The 17,441-nt window shown below is 42.3% G+C and overlaps 1 protein-coding gene across 5 annotated transcripts in view; it reads right to left on the bottom strand.

Moving 5' to 3' along the window:
• The window catches only part of ARL6 (ARF like GTPase 6), a 2,156,307-nt gene extending 2,139,147 nt beyond the window's left edge, over positions 1–17,160 (bottom strand). For 3 of the 5 annotated variants that reach the window (XM_069610620.1, XM_069610622.1, XM_069610621.1), the window contains exon 1: positions 16,991–17,145. The gene's annotated coding sequence lies outside the window, so the exon portion shown is untranslated. Of the gene's footprint in view, positions 1–16,990 lie in introns of all 5 variants that reach the window. The other 2 variants (XM_069610619.1, XM_069610618.1) reach the window with 2 other exon arrangements.
• Positions 17,161–17,441: the final 281 nt, after the last annotated feature.

Below are 17,441 nucleotides of genomic sequence, written 5' to 3'. Positions count from 1 at the left end.
CTGCAAGTCTAGCAGCAAGGCCCATTCCGGACGTACCCGATGCTCACAAGGAAACTCTGATCAAAGTACCCTCGCAGCGGGGCCAACCCAACAATAGCCCAGCTGAATCTGCCTCGCCATTCTACACATTGTAGGACAAAAAACATATACCAGCAGACAATAAAAAGAAAGGAGTCAAAGTATCCTTCTCAGCCCAGGAATATTTGCTATCTCTGACACATCGGTCACCTGACCCCCGCCGACAACGAATAACCTCAAAGAGGGAAGGGCCACGTGTTAGAGACTCAAGTCTGAAAGACAAGAAAGAAACATCCCCCACCGCAAATCCAGCGTGAGGCAACACGAAAGTCCACCACACTCACTACAAATCCAGAACCGAAAACTTCCACAAGTCAACAAGGGACTCGGAACACCCAGTCTGGGTCTTAAAATTAGAACAATGCGCTGAAAACAGAGACGACATAATCCTCAACCGCAGAGGAATCCTTGCCCTGTTTGAGCTCATACCAGCGCTTCGCCGGATAAAGTCAGAGGACTTGAAGATCGTGGATCCATACCACTCGCATCGCAGAGCAAACATATTTCGTCAGAGAAGCTGAAATATAAAAATAATCGACGAGTCGGAAAAAACTCCTAGCATTAGGATACATATTGACTGATCAACCCACAACTTGCCTCCAAGCCAGGAGGCCAACGACAGAAAACAAACTAGTCTATCAGGCGAAAAACGTTCCCCTATGGGGCCCCGGACATGCAACCAACGAAGTGCCACATTTCTCACAAATAGAAGCAACATGCAGATGGGGAGCAGGTGCAAGTGGATCTAGGTCACCTGGCCTAAGCCCGCCCACCTGGTACCTTCCTGCCTGCTGCTCTTTTTCACCACTTAGCAAGCCCCGCCCTCCTGGTCCCTTCCTTCACCATCACTTTCTTGTGGCCAATGCTGGATTTGACTTTTATGGACTTCATTCATTCACAGTGAGTCACTCTTTCTGAACTCTCATGCTCGACTTCCTTTGCAACTTGTACTCATGGTGGCCCTGAATCATGCTGTTCTCATCTTCATCTTGTATCCTGGCTTGCAACATTATGTGTTACTACTGACTTCTGCAATTGTATTCAATCTCCACTCTTGCTTCTCCACTCTTTTTGACTGCTTACTCTCTTTTCTCTCCTCCTTTCCCTTCTCCCTTTTCCCATCTCCTCCCCTTACTTTCTTCTATGCACTTACTCTATCAGAATTGTCCCTGGACCTAGTATGATAGAAACCTCGTCTGTTTCCTCCATCCTCCCATTACTGTTTTTTTCCTCCCCGCAAACCCTTCAGCACTATCTGAAATGTCGTCAGGCCTAGTATGATAGTCGCTTGTTTTGTTCCTCCCCTCCCTTTCAGCACCCCTCTCCCTCACCTTTTGTTTTTCTCCGGCTCTACCAGAAATGTCGTCAGGCCTAGTACGGTAGTCGCCTGTCTGTTTCCATTTCCTTCCCACTCTCCCCCTCCCTTCCTTATCTAGGTCTTAGCTCTTGCACTATCTGAAATGTCGTCATGCCGAGTACGATAGTTAATTTCACATCCTTAATGTTCTTGGCCTGTAAGAATGGTTGTATTTTCCCTTGTTCCCTCCCTTGCCTTGAAGCACTTTGAAACACATTGTGTATAGGCGCTATATAAATAAACGATCCTATCATAACATCAAAATCAAACCAAGTGCTGAAAGTAAAAATACCAAACACTGCACAGTGAACTCTGTCCCCAAAACAAATTCAACAATACATGCAAAGAGGAGCAACAGACAACATCCCAGATGAAGGCTCCTCACCCAGAGAAAAATTATTGGCCTGAACAAAAAATCTATCAGAACTGGGCCAAGCACCACAGACTCCAAATCTATCAACGCGATTCGGAAAATATGCTAAAAGCAATTTGCGGAAATAAACCAAGGGAATTTTGGTTGTTACTAAAAACGCCAACACCCTCGAGGAAAAACTCGATTCTAAACAACATGGGTGAGCAAAAATGGATTGACCATATCACCATTCTTTTCAAACTCCCGTCACATCAGGAAATGGATGCCAGGGTCGCTAGCACTAAAGACTGGATACTCCTTAACGACCTGGAAGAAATCACGGAACAACTAAAAAGTCTCAAAATCTCCCGAGCGGCCGGCCTGAATGGGATCACCAATATAGATCTCAAAAATAATCCCACAGAATGGGCAACCCTCCTAAAAGAAATCTTCAAGAGATGTACAAACCATAAAGCCAGTCCCACTTCATGGACAAAAGCTATAATCGTCCCGATCTACAAGAAAGGAGACATCAGTGACTCACTCAAACTTCCGCCCAATAGTCCTCCTTGACTGCATCGGGAAAGTTTTCGGGGCTTTATTACTGAAAAGATTCCAGGCCTGGGCGAAATCGGCCCCCTGCAACGATCTTTCAAACGGGGTTTAAAAAAAATAAAAATAAAAAAAAAAGCAGGTACCACAGCTAACATTTTAATAATCAGCACCCTAAAAAGCAAGGTTTTAGAAAGAAAGCCCAAAACTTTTGTCACCTTCATTGACCTATCCCAAGCTTTCGACCTGGTGGCCAGGGCCCGTCTTTGGAAGAAATTAAAGAAGTGGAGTTGCCCAAACAAGATCCTCCTGCCTATAAAAGCCTTACACACCGACGACATCACTCAGGGTGCGGCTATTACATGAAGGAAATCTTTCTGCAGAAATACTGCCCGGGCGAGGGGTGAAACAAGGATGCCTGCTAGCCCCTGCACTGTTCCTAGCATACATAGGCGACTATGGCAAATCAGAAGATCTTACCAGACCTTTTCCACCGACCTTGGCAAATGCAAAAATCAGCAGACTCCTGTACTTTTTATGAGTTCAAGTACCTTGGAGTAATAATTGACAGTTCAAAACAAGAAAACTCTATGCAAGAATCTCTGAAACGCAAAACAAAAAAAGCTGCCGGCGCAAGGAAAGGCAATAGATATGCTATTTGGTAAATGTTCATCTATCCCAGTCCTTGAATTCTACAAGAAGAAAGTGGTACCTACAATTACATACAGAGCAGAAGCTATGCCAGCGATACCTAAAACGGTCTGGCCAAAGCTGGAAGGACTCTTTGAGGACAGCCCTGTCTCTGCCAAAATCTACATCAATGGCGGCAATAAGGCGTGAACTGAGCCTCCTATCCCTTCTGGGGCCAGTAAAAATTAAATCCCTACTTCTATATAGAAAATGCATCATCCAAGACAGCCAAAAAATCTACAATTTGATAGGCAAAGAATTGAGACCGCATAGGTAAAAATGCCAACATCGTGGAAGAAGGAAAACAAAGTCTTACTGTTCACAGTCGCCTGCTCTGAAGATCTTATCTCAAACCCTGTCAGAGTGACCAAGAAACTGAAACATCTAGTTTGGGCGTCAACAAAGGAGACAGCAGCCGCAAACAAACTGCTCTCACACCTACCGCAAACTACTTGCAAGCTAAACGTGCCGATGAGGTACCTGAAAAAATTCACCAGCAGATCAACACGAAACTTCCTGCTTAGGGCACGATTAAATCTATTGGAAACAAATGAAATACGAAAGATCAGAGGAACCTCAATTACATCCGAGTCCCGCTTATGCGGTTCAGAAAATGAATCGATCCGCCACTTGCTCCTGGCGTGTCCAAGAAACCATCAATTAAGATCTGCCCATCTGGAACATTTTCTTGCTGAAGACGGGTGGTGCGACGAGGACAAATGGTGGCTCAGATTGATTGCCGGGGAAAGAACCACGTGGCAACTAGCCCTTGTCAAAATCCTTCAACAGACATTGAAAATGATAACGTGACCTCGGTCACTCTTAAGAAGCATCACTTCACACAAAAACCTCTTTTGTTAAGTTCAAATTTGGAACATACACAAATAAAATAAAAAAAGTTTTTTTTTTTAATAATTACATTTTTTTTTTTTTATAATGGGGGGTTCCCCACAAACCCGTTTTTTTTATTTACACTTTTTTTAACTAACAAAACAAACATAAAACAAAAAAATAATACATTCGGAATTTTTTGTCGACATTTTTGTTCCGAGATTTTGGCATGTCGAAAATGTGTTTTTGAAAATTTAACTGGATACCCTGTGCAGCAGCTTCTGGTAATATAGTATGCCCGCATGGCAACCCAGTTTCTGGAGTTTAAGCCAGAGCCGCTCTCTGTACACCATATCAAATGCTGCTTTGAAATCTATATAAAGGGCATATAGAGGTGGATTATTAGGTCGTAGAGCTCTACTACTAAGGGTGTCCATGACTAGTAGATTGTGTGCAGTGGAGTATCCTGCTCTAAAGCCACTCTGGAATCTGTCCAGGACCCCTTCTTTATCGACCCAAATTTGCAGTTCCCGTAGACGTAATGCGGCAAATAGTTTTCCTGGGCAGTCTAACATTGAGAGTAATCTATAGTTACTCGGATCAGTTTTAATCCCTCTTTTAAAGACTGGAACAAGAAAACCATCAGCCAAGAGCTAGGAATTTGTCCCTCTGCTAGTACTTTGTCAAATAATATTTAAAGTAAGCCCGCCCAAAAGTAAGAGTTCTTTTTGAGTACCACATTAGATGGTATCCAGTTATATTTTCGAAAACACATTTTTGACATGCCATTTTGTCGACACTAAAATAGCGGAAAAAATAAATTCCAAATGTATTTTATTTTATGTTTGTTTCGTTGGTAAAAAACAGGGGTTTAGGGGGGAACCCCCCCATTAAAAAAATAAAAAAAAAATAACATTCAAAAAATGTTTTTTTCCCGGCGTTTGTGCGTCCACAAAATGGCTTTTCGAAAATGTGTTTTCAAAAATATAACTGGATACCATGCAGATGATTTAGTTATACTAGATCAAACCTTTAGTGGCCTACAGAGAAACAGTTTGGTTATTAACCGTGATAAAACCCGGTTGATGGTATACACAGGTAAAAAGATAGCCCGCCCACGTATGTATGTCAGGACCCTCGAGATATATTATACTCCATCATATAAATATCTGGGAATGGAGTTCGACGTGAATGGGGATTATCGCTCCTGTATGCAGTCATGCATTGTTAAAGCAGCACAGCTAACAGCACTAATACACCAATTCACATGCAAACAGAGTGGGTACTCAATATGGGGTGCATGTCAAATATACGTACAATGCATGGTCCCTATGGTAATCTGTGGACTGGAAGCCCTGACCAGTATGGACCTGAAACAGCTGCAAATTATTGAAGGAAGTTACTTGGGCTCCCTCAGTGTATCCCCATGGCCATCTTGAGGTTAGAGCTGGGTCTTCTCTCAAAATCATTGGTCTTAAAAAAAGAGGGTAGAATTGTATGTAAAAACTCTTAAACGCCTCAGTAAATTTGCTCCTGGATAGTATGGGAGAGGATATTTGAAGAGAAAGAGGGTACTCTCTGTTTAGGAAAAGCAGAGACACATTGTTTGGAGACATTGGCTGGACCCCTAAGTGGGGAGAAGAATTTGTCGACATTAAATACTCTAGGAAAGTGTGTAGATAATTGGGATTGGCAAGGAAATTTTGTCCATCTTCATAGTCTGAAAAGATATAAATTCATCCAGAATATATTGTATATGTTCAAGAGGTCACAAAACTATCTGAACGTATGTCCATCGCCCAATCTCAGGAGATTTATACTGCTACTTAGAATTGACCATCTGCCTGTATTGGCAGTAGTTGGTGCAGAGCGCACGATTCCCAGCGGGGAACGTTCATGCAGATTATGTATGAACAGAACGGTCTGTGAATCTGCAAAGCATATATTAACCAAACGCCCAAGCATGGGAAACATCTACATAAAATACTATGTCAGATTCGTACACCATTTGGATACGATTAAAGAATCCTTGTTTTGGTATCAATACACAAAATGCGAACCTGCACATGTCTTTATACAGAGTATGGTCTGTTGCAGAAAAACTGTGGGGCACTAAGGAAACGGCCTTGCCAGGACTTAGTCTTGAAAAATAGGCTCTGGCCTTGGTAGGGGTGGCTACACCCCAGCAGAGCAATGTAATTAAAATAAGCAAGCTCAATTGGCCAAATCATCTAATCAATGATAGTGTGCATGAGATATGGTAAATTAATTCTGTAAAGGTCTGTTTAATCATTGGGTCATCTAAACTGAGTGGTATGTAAGGATCATCGTGAAATGTTAGTGATGGAACATATGTATGAATTTTAGTGGATCATGTGAATGTTAATTTTATGTACATTTTGTTTTACATCAATTTTATTTTTCGTTTTTTTTCTCTACTGTGATTATATGAAAAGTTTTTCTTTATAAAACTAACATTAAAATAAATAAATGTACTGTGTTAATAAAATAAAATGAGGTTGACAATGATGGTAATACGGTTTTACTGTTTTTTATAGATGATGTCTCTCACTCCATCTACCTTGAAGCAAGGCATATTTGGCACATATATGATCAAGGTTGGATCAACACAGGGGCTACAGGAATAAAGCCCGGCATAACCGATCAAAACACGTGTCGACTTGTATATTATCTGTGTTATACACAGACAGACACACCTGTATTTGGGAAAGGGTACAACAACATTGTGTAAATCAACTGTGCTAAAGGGTTATAATGATCATGAAGCCATGTAGCAAGCTAGAGAGGCGTGTGAGCGAGTGGGTAATTGAACTTTAGCATTTATCTTTTATATATGTGAGAAAATGTAATCCTATATCTTAAACTGTGATGAAATAAAATAATTTTTGAGAAAATAACCAATTAATAGTATAGTGTCGATCTACCGGTTCATTTTTCATTGTATTTGTTGGAAAGATGACTAAGACATGGATCAAAACTGTAGAGTATTGAGAGTTTACAGACAGACCCAGGTTATGTCTGACCAAATGCCTTAAGGTATATGAAAGTATGGCAGCTCAGCATAGGCCAGGAGGGGAATCCCAATTATTGATAGCAGTAAAGAAACCATTCAGGGCAGTATCATCAGGTACATTAGAGAGATGGGTGAAATGGTGTATGAGCCAGGTGTATTGATGTTGCTAATTTCAGACCGCATTCTGCTAGGGGGGTGAAGTAAAGGAGGACACGAAAGGACTTAAATAAACGTGTGTTTATTTATATATATCTAAATAATACCTTATAATGATAATATATTAATATAAGTCTATCTTAGGGGACATGAAATCACACGCTGCTTCTTCTCAGTCTTCTCCCCAACCGTCAACCTCTCACGTTCCACCTTCTCGAGCTGTTCTGTCATTCCCTGTTCTCCCATCACGAGGCACGCTCGTGATGGCTCTCGCTTCCCCAGTGCATGCAGTGCCTATGCAATGCAATATCGTACTGTTAGGACACTACAGGGGGCCATGGCATCCACAGCGTACAAAACTGGAGCTCGCTTAGAGGATATTATAAAAGCGGCAGACTGGTCTAATGAGTCAACTTTCAGGAATTTTTACTTTAGACCAGTAGATGAAATAGCGGCCTTGGTGATAATTAAGCTTTAAACAAGAATAATCCGAGCCTCCGAGTCTTGACATAGAATACAGATGTTCAATACATTCTTAATAAAGTCATGATTCTATTAAAGACATGGAGGCGAAGGATTATCCCACCCTCGCAACAGCAAAAATAGCTTGAAATGAATTAGAGTTGAACGTGGTATCCAGATAAAGAAATGTTTTTATGTCAATTCATATGTGAATAAAGAAATTGTTTCTGCGCTGCCCACAAATTATGAAACAGTTGTTTCAGTGACACTGTTTGATTCTTTGACAGATGCAGATTCAAAACCTTCAGGTACCCGAGGAATGATGGAATGGCTTTGGAGAGTTCAAGCGTTTACCGGTTGTGACGCAGAGTTTCTTCGGTTATCGACCAGCTTCAGAAAGAGGAAGGAGGAAAGGGGACAAGGTGTTTATACTGGGCTGGAAGTATATGATTGGACTGTTGGAGCCACATGATGTGTTTAACCAATGGGGCACTCACTTCAAATTCACACATTTTCATGGAAGTTTTTGGCAGTGTGTTACAATTTGATGTCAACTGTTTGTTTGCTGCTCGAGAAGTAAAGAGTTGAGATGAGCATAATCCTTCACCTGCATGTCTTTAATAGAATCATGACCTTCTATTACGAACATATTGAAAAGCTGTATTTGTATTGAGAGCGGTCTGCAAGCTTCGGTTAACCACTAAGAGATTTCATCATGACATATTTGCCTTTACCTCATCAGCGTGTTTGGTTTTCAACAGTACTCAGTTTTATGAAGAGATGACTTGAAAAAGTACACACATGCTGAACACTCAGACAAATATATACATTCTTAGAGAATGTCAAGGAAAAAAACTGTAGCACGTATTTCACCCCACCTTGAATGCAAAACTACAAATACCAGAATACAATTCAGCAAGGTGGTAGAAAAATCCTGTGTGTTTTGTAAATGTACTTTGAAGACGTAAGTAATCACAAGATGTGGCCAATCTCTATGTAGATGCCTTTGAGAAGAACTTCATATATGACGACAACCCATTTCTGAGACACATTACGATCTGGAGCCAATATATCGACGACGTCTTCATGATCTTCAAAGAAACAGAACAAGAATTACAAGACTTTCACCTTGGGATCAACACATGTAATCCTCCCCTGAAGTTTACATTGGAACCAGACAAAGACGATCCTCTTTCTCGATTCTATCCATCGTTAGCAGCAATGGACGATTATGATCCAAGGTTTATAAAAAACAGACAAACTCATTACTGACCTACTCGAGTTACCACCCGAGAGCTTTACGCTACAGACAACTGTGTACTAAAACAGACACTGTGATGCAGGCGAAAACCCTGAAAACTCAACTGGCTGCACAAGGATATCCTAAAAAGATCATCAACCCTAACTGCAAGTGAGCACGAAATTTTCCTAGGCAGATTACTTTACAACAGCAGCCTAAGATACCCCAGCGACCTAACATCACAGCAGTTCTTAGCTACTCGCCGCTAGGTAACAAAATTAAAAAAGGAGATCAAGACACTCTGGCCCATTCTAAACACAGGGGGATGACCCCCTTCCAGAACCCTCATTTGCCTTTAAACACAGGCCTAACTTGAGGAACAAATTGGTAAAAACCATACCCGACCAAAAATCCAGCCAAGACCTCACCCAACCCACCTTGTGGAGGAGAGAGCCTCTCAGATGACATGCGCTGTGTGGCAAATGTGCACCCAGACACGATGAAGCACTGAAATAAACATTGGCCTTCAGACACCATGGACCAAACGATCTTCCACGAACTGCAATACCGCAGGCGTCATACCTCATCACCTGTCTGTGCAAATTATCCTATGTGGGGTTGACCATTAGACCAGTTAAGAAGAGAATGATTGAACACAGGTCATGCCTGAGAACTAAAAAACTGACTGCCCCCTTGTGAATCACTTCATAGCAGGAGGACATGGCCCGGATGACTTCCAGTGGACCATAATAGAGAGAATCCATGTACCCAGACGAGGTGGCAACTACCATAATGTTTTGTTAAAAAGGGAGAAAAACTGGATTTTTAGGCTCAACACAAGTCACATTGGCCTTAATGAACAAATCCAGTGGAATGAACTAGCAGTCCTATAGTCATTAGTCACTACTATATTAGATCACTCAGTAGAGCCATCCTGCCTGTGTCATGCCACTACCGTGCTTTGACAGCAGCTCCTTGGGTTGGGCCTCCCACAGGCAACACTAAATAGAATCACATATGGCTCCTTACGCCGCACAATGTCAGCACCACTGGACCAGGTTGGGTCATGCGAGGCACTGGGTAATTGACACCAGACGTCATTATCTGCCTCTTATGATACAAAATGTACTTCATGACAGATGTGGACACACAATATAGATACCCCAAGTCCTTATCCAGCTACTGCAAGCACTAGACGCATAGACAATTGGAAACCAGTTTCCCGTTTTTCACAATTTCCGTGTCCATGGTCTGTGGCATCCCTATAGAGAATTTAGCACGTCGCGTCACCCGACATTAGGACGTCATCTATTCCATGAAATATGTGGACATACAACATAGATACCAAAAGCTTATATGAGCAACTATGAGCATTAGACACAGACGATCATGAAAAATGCCTTTCTTCACACAGACTTGTATATGCTCTGTGCCCCAGATAGTGACACACCCCTCAGAGGTGTCACTTGTGCTGCGGCACCCCTATGCAGAGCTGAGCAGTCCATTACAGAACTATATGTGGACAAGCGGCACACACTCAACGTGTATAAGACGAGGTACACTGACACCAGTTATTGCACACTCACCTCAGAAGAGGTAAGCAGGCAGCCAACTGTACTTAATTCTGTGTTTTTAAAGCAACAATAAGTATCAATATCTTATCCGTAGCTCTATACATACAGATGCCATGATGAGAACTTGATGAACATCCCGTTTCGTAGAATATGCGGTTCTCCAGACGAGCTTTCATAGAGGCTTGCCACAAGGGGAACGACAAATTCAATTCATTGGTGATTGGGCACCGTCCTGCATGCCCATACCACACTTTGGACATGGTTCCTACCACAATATGTACATCTGAACCAATCACTCTGGCTAACCACTGGGTTTCTCCCCCCCCCACCCTCCGTTTTTATTTTGGGGCTACAGAAAGGATACACAGTGCTAGTCATTACACACATGGCACCCCCATTTGGCTTTGTTTCTAGAAGTCACACACTTGTAGCACTAAGGTAATGTTTGAGTGCTTGACAGAGGGCAGACTATCTATGCCCCGATTCACCTTCATCTTTCCCCCCAGTGAACGGAGGTGCCGTCCTGGATCCCTATTGATGGTCCATAGCTGGAGTAACTGTTATGATGTAAGTGTAAGTTAAAACAAGTTCATGAAAATGTATTTCCAGATCCTAGTTAAGCATTGAGCTGCACTATGAGCTCATTAAGTTCTAAGAATGTTATTCTAAGAATGTTGATGGGTTACAGTTCAGACTGCAGGGAGAGAGCCATGTTGGCACTGTTTCTTCATCACTGCTGCCTGGAGCCCTTATTTCCTCATTGGCGACGAGGATGGCTCTCAGCAGTGTCTCCCTACTCCTTTGAAGTCTCGTCATAGCGCGGCCTGCATTATTCCACACTCCTGTGCGACAGCGGACGCTGCAGGAAGGTCAGGAGGAGCGGAACAACAGGTCAGCAGGCGCGTCCCATGGGGGTGTAATCTTGCCTTCCCCATTACTGTACTGACTGTCTCAAAGCAACAGTGTTTACTTTCAAGGATCCCTGGCTCGAGCACTAGTCACTGAGCAAGGAAGTGGGCGTGGCCTCCCTAGCATTGACATTATCGTTGCTGAGCAACCCGCCCATGCAGTTCTGGCAAGTTTCAGGAGCCAGCCATTATGACATGTATCCATTCTGTGGATGAGCAGCCATCACGTTCCAATTCAGACTGATGTAAGGAGGATTGTGACATCATACACAAGGGATTGTACTCATACAAGACTAGATCCCTTTGTCTTCAAGGCATTATTACTTCACAATCTTGGTGTGGAAGGCCGTGCAGTGTTTGATGGGTTAGGCAGTGCACAAGCTGGTGAAGCGGAGGCCACAGATGAATATGCCCTTGCGATTAAACAACTCAAGGATCATTTTGAGCCAAATAAAAATGTTACATTTGAGAGGCACAAGTTCTTTCAGCGTACGCAGGAGTCCTCAGAATCCGTGGAATCGTACATAGCCTCATTAAGAACATTAAGCCACTCCTGTGAATTTGAACATCTATCTGACTCGTTAATTAGAGATCAGTTAGTGAGGTGCACAAATAATATTAGGATACAGGAGAAATTGTTGGCAAAAGACATGAAGTTGGATGAAGCAGTGGACCTAGCCAGAACATAGAACAAACCTCACAATATGTCAAAGAACTGAAGTCTGACAAACAGAGTACCCAAGCTGTGTGCGCAGTTGATCACAGGAAGAGACTTAATGTCAATACAAGCAGGAAAGGAACATGGGGTGCGAAGTGTACCAGATGTGGCAGTGTCAAGCATGGTCCGAATTACCCTTCGTGCCCAGCAAGGAATGCTGAATGTTTCAAGTGTAGGACCAGAGGACATTTTGCTAATGTATGCAAGAGGTCATCAATAAATCTCTTAGAAACCAGAGACAACCAAGAAGAAGGTGCTCACTCAGCTTACAACATAGAGGAGGTATACTCCTCGCAAGACAACCCCAGACATGTCTTCGAGATTTCGACCATTGAAGGAGGAGACAGGAAAGGTCCAACAGATGTTTTTGTAATTGATGGTCAAGAAATACTCATGAAAGTTGACACATGTTCCCCATGGACCATCATTTCTAAAGAGACATTTAAAGATGTTCTAAAAAAGGATGAATCAATGCTGGATCCACCAAGAATTCGGCCCTGCGGAATCCCCTATTGAGATGCTGGGACAGTTTACTGCAAGTGTGCAATACAGAGGTGGAGAATGCATAGCTGACATTTTGGTTGCAAGAAAGGGAGCCTCCCTTTTAGGTTGGGAGGAACAAAGGAAGTTGAGAGTCAGGGTGCAAGCTAGTGCCACTGAGCCTGTCACCATTGCCGAGATTGATGATATGTGGTCAAGAGAGTTCCCAGAGGTCTTCACCGAAGGTCTGGGCAGACTCTAGAACTTCGAACATCATATTAGACTAAAGAAAGAATCTCAGCCTATTGTTCATAAAGTGAGACATGTGCCATTAAACATGAGAGCCCAACTACGCAGTGAACTCGATAACTTAGTAGATAAGGGTGTCATTGAACCTGTTGAGGCCACAGAGTGGTTGTCCCCCATTGTCTTAGTGGCCAAAAATAATGGTAAATTAAGACTCTGTGTAGATTTGCGCAGTCTTAATCACAATATTCTGGTGGAGAGACATCCCCTACCCAACATTTCCGAGACACTCTCCACTCTTGGCAAACCCAAATTGTTCTCCGTCATTGATCTCTCTGCTGCCTATCACCAAGTACCCCTTTCCCGAGAATCGCAACATCTCACTGCCTTTATCACACCTGAAGGCACTTATAAATACAATTGCATGCCATTTGGGTTGGACTCGGCCGCATCTGTGTTCCAAAAGGCGATGGAGGAAGTGTTAAAAGGGTTGGAAAATGTTAAGGTGTTTCAAGATGACATTCTGATTTTTGCAAGTAATGAGCATGAGCATGACAGAGTACTTAGGGCAGTACTATGCAGACTGAAAGAGGCTGAGTTAACAGTCCAAAGAAGCAAATGTAAAATAAGTGTTGAGGAAGTGGAGTATCTGGGACACAAAGTTTCGAAAGAAGGTATTTCTCCCAAAAAGTCACTCATAGAAAGTATTAGTAATACTCCTCAGCCCCAAGACAAGGACCAACTACGTTCTTTCATGGGACTAGCGGAATATTACCATAAATTTGTGAATGGCTTTGCATCCATCTCATCTCCATTGAGGGAGTTACTAAAAAAGAATGTGAAGTACACATGGTCCAAAGAGTGTCAGGAAGCATTCTTGCAAATCAAAGATTGTATAGTCAAGGCCCCATCCTTAAGTGGATTCATGTTTGGCAGGAAAACGTTGCTTTCAGTTGATGCTAGTACCCTTGGCTTAGGAGCAGTTTTGACTCAGTTTGACTCAGGTAAAACTGAATACACAATTGCATTTGCATCCAGGCCACTTAGAGGAGCAGAAAAAAATTACTTGGTCATTGAAAGAGAGGCACTAGCAGTATTTTGGGCAGTCACGCACTTCAAATTCTTTCTACGGGGGTCGACTGAGGAAATAAGGGCTCCAGGCAGCAGTGATGAAGAAACAGTAATTTATTTCATTACAGCGACAGCGGCCTATGAGAGCCGAGTGCCAACATGGCTCTCTGCCTGCAGTCTCTACTGTCTCACATCCACATTCTTAGAATAACATTCTTAGAACTTAATGAGCTCATAGTGCAGCTCAATGTTTAACTAGGATCTGGTAATACATTTTTATGAACTTGTTTTAACTTACACTTACATCATAACATCGACCTTTTATTGTCAGATCAGATCACAAGCCTTTGGTTCAACTGATGAACGGTTCCGAGTGGGCCAAAAGGTCTCCAAGAGTTTCGAGGTGGATGGTAGAACTCTTGGGTTATAATTTCAAGGTGTGTTACATTCCCGCGAGGGAGAATGTGGTACCAGATTGTTTATCCAGATTACCTGTATGTGATGGTGGATTGGAGGGAGCACCTGAATTTCAAGATGTCAGCATTGCAGAAATTGAGCATGATGCCATTGATAAAGAGATGTGGATAAGAGCTGGTGAGGAGGATTTAATATTGAATCAAGTTATGATTTGGACAAGAGAAGGATGGCCTCACAAGAATATTGTGGGAAAAGAGTTTGACAGATATTTTGGTGTGAAGGACGAGTTAAGTATGTCTGAGGACGGATGTAAACTTAGAAAAAGAAAATAGGATAATACCCCCCAGTGGAGTCAGATCTCATTTAGTAAATATAGCACATCAAGGTCACCTGGGCATGGGAGGAACAAAGATATTTGCGGCAATATTTCTGGTGGCCCGGGATTGACAGCGATGCAGAGAAGTGTGTTAGGGGTTGTAGAGAGTGTGGTAAGAGTGACAAGACCAAGATGGTTAGAGAAGTACCAATAAATCCTGTCAAAGTACCGAGTGAACCATGGCAAAAAGTTGCAGTTGATTTGATAGGACCATTACAAAACCTTGACAATGGTTATAAATACATTGTTGTGTTAGTAGACTACCATTCCAAATGGATTGAATGGAAGGCTTTGCGTGAAGCAACCACTGCAGAGATGGCGTTATTCTTCGAGGAAGTGTTTTACAGGGAGGGTTTCCCGACAGAATTAATCACTGATAACGAAGTACAATTCTGTTCTGAAAGGATGTTAACTTTCTTGAAGAAATATTGCATCAGACACACTAGAACTGCTTTATATCATCCAAGGGCCAATGGCCTCGTTGAGAGAGCCAATAGGTTCATAAAGGGTGGTTTGCAATTGGCCATGGCTTCTAATTTAAGATGGTTTGGTGTAGTAAGAGAAATGATATGGAACTACTGTACCACACCACACTCAGTTACAAATGTATCTCGGTTCATGTCATTGAAAGGGAGACAACCTGGAACAAAACTATGTCCAGGGTGGATGGACCTAGCCAAGAGTTCCAACCTTGATCGTGAGAGAATTATGACTCTCATCAAAGAAGCACAGGATGTGTACAAAGAAAGATTTGATGAGGACAAGAGTGTCAAAAGTAATACCTGGAAAGTGGGAGATTGTATTCTCATAAAGAACCCTAGATTCACTCCCAAATGTGTAGAAAGCAAATACATTGGTCCCAAGAAAATATCTGCAGTAAGAAACAATGTAGTAATTGTAGAAGGGGGGGGGGGAGTGTTGGTCAATGTCCAGAATTGTGAAATGTCCAGAATTCATGAAGGACAATGCACATGATAAACATGAAAATGGTGAACATGACAATGGTGAATTTGCTAATAACAGTATCAGAGACTCTAGTGTCATAGATAAGTGTTCCAAGGTTGACAACAATTTAAGGTCTGCAGCAGAGACACATTCAAATAGAGTCAAGAACAAACCCAGCTGGTTTAAGGATTATTATGTGGAGTAAACAGCTGTATGCACATAAGGGATGAGATGTGTTATGATGTAAGTGTAAGTTAAAACAAGTTCATAAAAATGTATTTCCAGATCCTAGTTAAGCATTGAGCTGCACTATGAGCTCATTAAGTTCTAAGAATGTTATTCTAAGAATGTTGATGGGTTACAGTTCAGACTGCAGGGAGAGAGCCATGTTGGCACTCGGCTCTCATTGGCCGCTGTCGCTGTAATGAAATAAATTACTGTTTCTTCATCACTGCTGCCTGGAGCCCTTATATCCTCAGTAACGCCTACAGTTTAACTAACTGGTCCTCAAGAAGATTAGGAACGAGTATGGTCATCGAAACCGGTAGACTCACCAGCACATGAGCCTTCTCATGTGCAGAACGATGCCCTAATCAAGCAACCAGTGCACGTTAAAACAGACTCTTGACTAGATAGGCTCAATGCCTCTAGGCTTTGTGTTTTCCCTCAAGAGAAGGTTTATTGTTTTAATACAATCAGAACAAGCTCTGCTTTGATGAGACTACTGCACTATTTGGTTATTAAAACATAGGCAGAAATTCCTGGTAGCAGTACCTAGTCACTGTTAGAGACATATTTAATGTCTTCATTTAACAACTTCTAAACTCGTATCTGACGTTTTTAACGCATATAGTGTTTTAGGTATACATGTATACTTGTTGGATAGGGACAGTCTCCTCGCTATCCCTTTTAGATAGATAGGCTGTGCACCTTCGAGTTCCTGGGGAGAGACCCCCGGGATAGGGTGTTCTTAGCAGGGACAACCTGTATGTGTGATTGCATTTAATGTAAGAGAGGAGTTCACCTTCTTAATGCTAATACTTCTCCTAATACCGTTCTTTGTGTTACCAGATTGGCCTAACGGTAGGAATGAATAATAATTTTTGACCACTTTGGTCTATTATTTAGCTTTGGTGTTTTTGCAGTGTGTGTAAAGGTAGCCTTGTCATCTGTTTTTTCCAAAGTGTTTGCACAAAACATTCAAAGCAACGAACACCATCAACACATCACCACACCCTCAATGAATAGCAATTTATTTAAGATCGTGAATTGTCGCGCTTTACGGAGGAGGCCCATTTTTTTGGTGGGTGCCCGCCCGGGCCTATTTCTTGTCCTAGTCCGACCCTGCTCTAACATTATGGTGGGGATACCAATGTACTTGTTCTAAGACGCTCTCATCGTAATAACAGTTTTATCGATCAGCATCACTTATCTTCTCGTTCTTTTCTGACTAGCCATCTTCTCCAACCCCCAGCAAGCCAGATTAATGAAAACTCCGCTTACCACCACGCAGACTTTCCGGCATCAATCGCCGTTGCTAAGCCATACAGAAGAAAAACAAGCTAAGCTTTTTTAAATAAATAAAAAAAACTCAAAGGAGGCCCAGCCCACATAACGACGAGAACTTGTTAACTACTAATGTGCTTCCATTAGAACTCCAGTGGCTTCGACGGACAAGGTCCATCCTCCTTATTACGTTAACTCATCTCTAACACCTCTCTCTAGCCGTAAGGATCCTCATTTCCGACGTTAGCAGCAGTTACTGTTACTTCCGGCAACCGGGAGTCGAAATGCGGGTATTGTTCGTTTGTACGGCGTCCGCCTTCCCTCTCACGGCAGGTGAAGCTTCCATTCCATGCTAACAAAAAGACATTTAAATTATGTTATGTCTTAAAGTGGCTATTGCCTTTTACCCTCATGTACACCTAAGCAGCTTTATTACAAACACCGGCAT

Source organism: Ambystoma mexicanum, chromosome 8 (genome assembly GCF_040938575.1).
Source record: "Ambystoma mexicanum isolate Mex_15411 chromosome 8, UKY_AmexF1_1, whole genome shotgun sequence".
Classification (NCBI taxonomy): domain Eukaryota; kingdom Metazoa; phylum Chordata; class Amphibia; order Caudata; family Ambystomatidae; genus Ambystoma; species Ambystoma mexicanum.
Note: the sequence above shows the minus strand (reverse complement) of the source record. Positions and strands in the feature narration are given on the sequence as shown.